The sequence below is a fragment of the Enhydra lutris genome, unplaced genomic scaffold, assembly GCF_002288905.1.
Source record: "Enhydra lutris kenyoni isolate GAN:26980312 unplaced genomic scaffold, ASM228890v2 scaffoldscaffold14, whole genome shotgun sequence".
Classification (NCBI taxonomy): Eukaryota; Metazoa; Chordata; class Mammalia; order Carnivora; family Mustelidae; genus Enhydra; species Enhydra lutris.
Window position 1 is genome coordinate 17,651,164 of NW_019154098.1, and position 8,302 is coordinate 17,659,465.

The following is an 8,302-nucleotide window of genomic DNA, read 5'->3' on the forward strand; positions in this document are numbered from 1 at the left end:
TCTCCCTCCCTTCCTTTCTCCCTTCCTTCCTCCACAATATTGATCAAGAGCCTTATGATGTGTTAGGCACTGGGGATGTAAAGATGAGTAAGATAAGATCCTTGCCTTAGGGATCTCGCACAGTCTCATGAAAGAGGAAGAGTCATGCGGACTGATCATTACAGAACAGTGTGCGAGAGCCCCGCCAGAGAGAGATGCTGGGTATTCCATGGTTCTTTGTGACGTGTATCAAATGATGAGAAGGAAGAGAAAGAAAAACTGGTTTAGGAGGTAGCTGGAATAAGTAATTAAATGGAGCCATTTCATAGGTCATGATGTGGATTTCAAATTCCTTTCATCTCTTGGTCCTTCGTTCTTATGAGTAAACAGGAGTTGATCAGTAACTGCATTTGATACCCAGTTGTTTCAAGTCTGGTTTTATTTCTCTTCACAGCTCCTTGAAAGGCTCTACTCAACCCTTGTCTCCATTCCCAGTCAGCCTGCCGTGACCACAAACACAAAAGCCAGACTCCCAAGAAGGCATACCATCCACTCCCCTGGTCTGGGAGCCAACGGAAGATTCCTCAGGGTCTGTAACCCTTGGGGCATTGACCCTACCAATCAGCCTGTGTGCTCTTTCCACTTCTGGAATGGGTCATGAGCCAAGACAACCAGTTGAGGAAGCTCTAGAGCCTTTTGGTTAAAAGCATGGGCTTTGGCCTCAGAGACCCTGGGTTCAAGTCCTGCCTCTGGTACTTGTTAAGTTCTGTGGCCTTGGCCACATCTCTACATGCAATCTTGAAGAAATCTCTCTGGAGTCTAAACTTTCTGGAGTCTGGTGGGGGAAATGATGCCATTTGCACATCCCCTGGAAGGTCCTTCTTCCCCAGGGTCCTAGCCATTTCCCTGCCATGGGCTCATGGTCCACCCCGCCAAGGAGTCAGAAGCACCACGGACAACTTCCGGGGCACACAGGGCTTTAACGATCCCTTAAGGTGGAATTCCTCCTGCTGAGGTCAGCTCAGTCCTCAGCCTCACCAGGTGGCTGGTGCCTGGGGTTTATTCACCTCTGCGGGGCAGAGATGGCATCCGGGGACAGATGAGGGTGGCTGCCTTCCCAGAGCAGCCGAACAAAGGCTCCCTGTTTCTCCAATGGCGCCATTGTGAATGCTGCTTGGCTGGAGGAGAGATGCGGAGTGATGGGTTCTGGATTCGGAGGAATATCGCGGCGCAGCCTGCTTTTTAACTTTCCATGCTGCCCTTTGCTGCTCTTGAATGAAACACTGTTTATGTACACATAGGTTTCTTCGAAGTTCCCTAGGGGAGCGTGCTGATGGTCTTCGCTCCAATGCTGCAGAGCTCTTGTCCTCAAGTTTCTTGAGCTCCTTGCTGTCCTGAAAAATCTCCCCAAAGCCTTTAGTTGAGGGTAGGGATTTGGGAGCTGGAATCTGGAGACTTTTAAGAGGCGTGGCGGCCCAGGCTCCTATCATCCTAGAATCTGAGGGTTGGAATGCACGGTTAGTTAATGGTCCTCTGGTCTAAACCTCCTCATTTTTCAAATAGGGAAACTGATGCTTAAAGAGAGACCATGACCTTCTTGGGGTCAGACACCCATTAGCGGTAAAGCAGGGGCTAGGATTAAGGTGCCTTGCCATGGACAGTCATGTCCGAGTGTCCTCTGCTGCTTGCCCATGTTCCCGCTCTTCCAGGACACAGACTTCTTACCAGACAGCACGAGCAAGTGTAAGACAAGCAGGAGCCATGGAAATGGGTAGTGAGTTTCATCCTATTAATAGCAGGACATGCTTTCAGTCTGTTTCCTTGTTTCATTTTGCATCCACTGCAATGACTTCCTGGAATCCTATTCCAGCTGTGACCCACATGGTCCAGTCCTAGAACCGCTCATAGAAGTACAGTCCAAAGAAGCCAAAATCTGACAAAAACATAGTTAGCTTTTTCCTGCTCATCTTTCTGAAAGACCACAAAGCAGGTTTCCAGGTATCTAACCCACTGGCATCATGCTTTCTACGCTGGTTAGCCTCTTGGCTGGTTTTCTCTTGTCCTCCAATCTGAAGTTGTTCACTAACCAAACTTCGAAGAATTCTTATCTTTTCTACCAGCCCTGGTGACTTCCACTTCCCGAAATTTCTCTCCTTTCTCTCTCCATTCTTTGAGAATCTTTTTTTAAAAAAAGATTTTATTTATTTATTTGACAGACAGAGATCACAAGTAGGCAGAGAGGCAGGCAGAGAGACAGAGGGGGAAGCAGGCTCCCTGCTGAGCAGAGAGCCCGATGCGGAGCTCGATCCCAGGACCCTGAGATCATGACCTGAGCCGAAGGCAGAGGCTTTAACCCACTGAGTCACCCAGGTGGCCCCTCTCTCTCCATTCTTTGTTACACAGGGTGATTTAACCTCCTGGCTTCAGTCCTTCTACTCCTCATTTGACACTTCTGCTGTCATCCTTTTTTGCTCATTCCAGACCCTGCACCAAAAAAGTCTACAAATTGGTCTCCCTAGGAGATAGGGGAAAAGGAGAATTAGGTTGTGAACTAGAGGTTCCCTTGGGCTGCTTGGGTGAAGGGAAGAAGTTTGTGGACATTCATCTCTTTGATCCCATCATGGATGTTTCCCTGCAAATTTTTATTTTCAAATATGCCATCCCTAGTCTAACTAAACTTGTGATATTGCTGGTATAGATTTATTCCAACAACACACGATTGAATGCATGCTTGCCTTGTCCCTGTGGGGCTGGACTCTCTCTGCAAGGAGACCACAGATTTATGTGGCAGACAAACACAGGGATAGTTATAATAATACCATGTGTCTAGAATTATACTAGAGACATGCAAAAGGGGTTTTAGGAGCACAGAGGAAGAAGCAAGTGACTTGGCTGGAGGGGTCAAGAGAGGGTTCTTGGAGGACCTGATATTCATCTGGGACTTCCATGAGTCAGGGGAGTTTGCCAGGTAAAGTAGGAAGAAAAGGGAAGTTCTGGCACCAAGAACAGCAGGTGCACAGGCTCGAGGCAAGAGAGAACCTGGACGCGGTGGGGGACACTAAGTGGTCGGGATGGGCTTGAACAGTGTGTGTGTGTGTGTGTGTGTGTGAGAGAGAGAGAGAGAGAGAGAGAGAGAGATGGAGTGACAGAAGGACAGAGGGAGGGAGGGAGAAGTGGGATGGGGGAGGGAATACAGTGGACATGAGGATGGGAGGCACAGGCAGGGGCTGGAGCCAAGAAGAACTTGTCTGTAGAGCCCTGGAGCTTGGGCTTTGTTCTGTAGGCAGTGGGAGCCACTGACCGGCAGACGGATCAGACCTAGGTTGTAGGAAAGGTTACTGTCCTCAGAGTAGTCCATAGAGCCAATGGGGCCGGCAGGTGAGACGGGGGAAGCGGGACAAGTTAGGAGGTTGTGCAGGGCAACGGTGAGGGTCTGGGGATGGCAGTAGCCATGGGGGTGGTAGACGGGTCACTGGAGAGATATTGGGGGGCGGGAAGGGAGAGAAAACTTGCTGTTTGGTTAAAGCTCAAGGAGGAATGACAGTTGAAAACTGTCCCCCCGGATTTCTGACTTGGGCGGTTGGATGCTGCTGCCGCCGTTCAAGACAGGAAACACAGGGACGTGTTATGGGGCAAAACACGTGTGTGTTCCTTAAATTCCTGTAACTCACAATCTAACTTCATCTGTTCGGTTTCTGTTTTCTTTTTTCTTTCTTTGTTTAAAGATTTTTTTAAAAAAAATTTATTTTAAGAGGGAGAGAGAGAGAGAATGAGTGGGGGGGAGGGGCGGAGAGGGAGGAAAAGAGAGACTCTCAACCAGACTCCCTGCTGAGTGGGGAGCCTGATTCCGGGCTCCATGATTTCGTTCTCTCGAGTTAACAGTCTGTTTCTTGGGTTCTCTCTCTTTTTTCCTTTGCTCATACATTTTGTTCCTTAAATTCCACATAAGAATGAAATCACATAGTATCTTTCTTTCTCTGACTGACTTATTTCACTTAGCATGGTAACTGTCTGGCTACATCCCAATCCTTTGTTTACATTCCTACTCCCACCCCTTTCTGTCTCTATAGATTTGCTTACTTGGGACATCTCATATAAGTGGAGCCAGAGCCAAAACATTTTGAAATATAACCTAACCTGCCCCTGCATTTCTAGTTATCACTTCTCCAGAGGTGCGCTGGGCAGTGGGGTAACAGCATCTGTTTTAGTCAAAACCCTTTCATTTCCGAATGACAGTAACACAACTCCAACTAACTTAAGCAAGAGGGGGATCTTTGGGCTCACATAACTGGGAAAGACCAGTGAACCCTTAGCTGGATCTGAACCCTCCAATGACCTCAGATTTCTTCTTCCCCCTGCCCAGCTTAAACTTTCCTAAACCTCAACGAGATGTTGATTGGTCGGGCTGAGTCTTGTGTGTACCCCTTGGACCACTCCCTGCGGCCAGAGGTGGGTGCTGTGATTGGCTAGGCCTGAGTCACATAAGTCCCTGTGGCCAGAGGGTCCAACTCTGTGCTGGTGCCACACCCACAGCCTGCGGTTGGCCCAGAGAAGGAGCAGGTGCCTAGCGGGCTCCCCCAGCGAGAAGGGTTGTGAGTGTTGCAGGAAAGGGACTGTGCAAGGGATGCTGCCAGGTAAAGGCCACCGATGCTCAGTGCACCTGCTGACCAAGAGGAGGCTGAACAGCCAAGAGTACGTGGGCAGAACTAGATGGATCCTGCTGATGGCGCGTGCTGCTGGAGTTCAGAAGAGCAGGGCTCCCTGAGAGCCAGTGGCATAGGCGTCCTTAAACCCCACTTCCTGTCACTCAAGATTTACCTTCACGTGGTCCAGTAGGACTTCAGCACGGCTTGGAAGAATAGGGGGTTGGGCAAGAAATGGGGTGGGGGATTCTGAGAGGGGAAAGTGCACGGACAGAGGGAGTGTTGACCACAAGCAGACCAGTGTGGCCCCAGGAAGAGCCTGGGGAGGGAATTAGGGGGTAAAGTTGGAAGTACAGACTGGATCCCAAGTTTTGTGACCCAAGTTCAGCAATGGGAAGCAAGTCTGAGGTAGAAGGCTTCCAACACACTTTGTTTCACTTTACATCTGTTTTATATAATATTTTATTTGTTCTGGGAAATCCCAAACTACTTTTTGATTTCCCAGCATATGAACAAACAACATAATCTTGGGCTGTTTGTCAGGTTCTTTCCAAGTAGATAGTCACTTCTGTTTTCTCATGATGGGGTCTGAATGGAATTGGTTGTTCAACACCGATGGTTTCTTCTTTCGTTGCACATCATGGGCTGCTAGCTGGATTCCTTGTACTTAATACCCTGACATTGTATACACTCCTTCATTTCTGCTTCTTGTGCCTTCCTCTCATTTATCTATCTGGCGAACTCCTACCAGTTCCTCAAAATACAGATCAGGGTTCCTTGAAGAGGAAACAGACTAAGTCTACCTTGTCTCTCACATGGCAATTAACACAGGTATAAATAAATACATGTGTGAGTAAAGGGGCTCACATCTATCTAGCATAAATATGGCACAGAGATTTTGTGTCCGTTATGAGTGTATTTGCTTGCAAGTATCAGACAAATCCAATGAGTGGTGGGTTAAACAGATAGAGATTGACTTTTCTCACATATCAAGACGCTTGGAAATGGAACCTTCAACCTACCTGTTGGTGGGAATGTAAATTGGTACAGCTACTATGGAAAACAGTACGGGGTTTTATAAAAGGAGTAAAAATAGAATTACTCTGTGAGCCAGCAATTCCACTTTGGGGCATTTTTCCAAAGAAAATAAAAACACTAATTTGAAAAGATACTCTTATCCCTATGTTCATTGCAGCATTATTTACTATAGCCAAGATATGGAAGCAGCCCTTGTCCATGGATAGATGAATTGGTAAAAAAAAAAAAAGATGTGGTATATACATACATAATGGAATATTACTCAGCCATAAAAAAGAATGGAATCTTGCCATTTGTGAAAACATGGATAGAGCTGGAGAGTATTTTGGTAAGTGAAATAAGTCAGACAGAGAAAGACAAATACCATATGATTTCACTTACATGTGAAATCTCAAAAACAAAACAAATGAACAAACAAAGCAAAACAGAAATAGACTCACTGATACAGAGAACTGGTGATTGCCAGGGGCGGGGTGGTTGGAGACAGAAGTGAAATAGGTAAAGGGGATTAAAGAATCAAATCTACAGTTATAAAATACATGAGTCCTGAGGATGTAACGTACACATAGGGAATATAATCAACAACATTATATATAATAACTTTGTATGGGGACAGAGGGCATCCCGACCTGGCATGCAGATCATTTTGTAATGTAAAAAATATCAAATCATCATCTTGTACACCTGAAACTAATAGGCTGTTGTATGTCAATTACAACCCAATTAAAAAAGAGAAGTTAAACTTTCATCGGTGGCACTGGTTTGGGGGCTCAACGAAGCCATCAGAAACTTAGCCTCAAGATCACTGAAACATATGCAGTTACCATCTGTGTATGTCTCATTAGCCATTCCTAGCTGCAAGGGAAACTGAGTTTCTCACCCAGCGTTGGGGTGTGTTAGTGCCCGGGACGTATCTTGGTTGTGTTAGCGAGGAAGAACGAGGGGATGGAGAGTCGCTAGGCAACCAATGCATCCTTTACATATTTCATCTCATGTTTCAAGGTTAACAGATTCGAGGTGGAGTTCTGTGTTCAATATTGTGAAAGTTTGTTGGAGCCCAGCAGGCAAAGGCACTTTGATTATTAATGTCTGTCATAGGTGTGGAGTGGGGCACACGGCACGCTTGGTGTGTGTTTGCCATCTTTGGTCCAGCCAATAGATTGATCTGTGTGTGGGGCCCTCTGTTTCCTCCCTCTGTCCTTACCCCACCTGCTCTGTGTGCTGGGAGCCAAACTCTGATGGGCTGGGTCATAGATCCCCTTGCTCTCGGACTTCTGAGTGAGTTTGGCCTTTGGAAGGCAGTGGCAGGAGGGCGCAGGATGGGAGGAGAAAGATGTCAGGGTATTTATTCCCCCAACTCCACCCCTGCTGGGTCACCATGGCTATTGAACGCCACATCTCCTTTCAGGTAGCTGCCTCTGTCCATCTCTCTGCTGTGGATTCCAACAGCTGCGCTATCCCTTACCCCTTCAGGCCAAGCCCCCTACATCTTCGCTGGTTGGTTTCCCCAAGCCCTGCCCACACCTTTGTAAACAATAAACTCTAAACACGTAATTTTATTTATTTATTTATTTAGAGAGACAGGGGCAGAGGGAAAGAGAGCCTGTCTCAGGGCTGGATCCCATGACCCCGAGATCATGACCCGAACTGAAATCAAGAGTTGGATCCTTGACCGAATGAGCCACCCAGGCGCCCCTGAGCAATAAAATTCCAATAAACTCTGCCTGAATCACTCCATTTCAGTGTTCCATCTCTTTTCTGTGAGGATCCTGCGAGGATCAGTCTGTCACGCACTGGGGGCTTGTACTGGGTGAAGGTGTTGGAGTTACTGATGGGCGCCTTTGCCTTCCCCTTCCTCAAAGTCAAGGGCAGTGTGCCTCCCACACTCCGCAGGATACCTGACTGGCCACATTCTCTCAGATGCACAAAAGTCTTCTTTTATTGATTCTTATTGATCAGCCCCTCAGGGACAACCATGGCGTCTCTGCTGTGGTTTATCAGCACATCCAGCTGCGAGGCACACCAGCCCGGAGCTTTCAGGAATCTGTAGGAGGGAGCTGACGGGCTGTTCTCTCCAGGCTGTGCTGTGGCAGGCCAGCAAGAGCTGTCATTTCCGAGAGCCGTTGGTTGGAAGTGGCTGCTCACCAGGCAGCTCAGAAGGTCAAGGGTGCCCACACTGGGTGTACCACGCGCCCTCTGCCTTGCTCCTGCCTCTGCTTCCCAGCTCCCCAAGGCCTTGGAGTCTGCATTCAGAGAACAGAATCTGTGGTGTGCTATAGGGTTGGGTTTCTCCCCCTCCCCGCGCCCCACCCCCAAGCCAGTGTGCCATGGGACGTGGGGCAGAGCCCTTCGACGCCTTCAGAGCAGGGTTTGTTAGACTTGAACGAAGACGTGAATCACCTGATCATCAGCCGCAGGTTCTGATTCCGCAGGTCTGGGAGGGAATCAGAGATTCTGCATTTCTAACAAGCACCCTGGTGGGGCTGGGGGTGGGGGCAGGGGCTGGGGCCGCTGATCTAGGGAGTGCACTTGAGTAGCAAGGACTCTGAGGTGAGCCATCCATTCCAGGAGCCACCAGCCAACGGGGCGGCTGTGTCCCTTTAGTGTCCTTCCTTCGATTTTTATCTCATAGTCTTATCAGC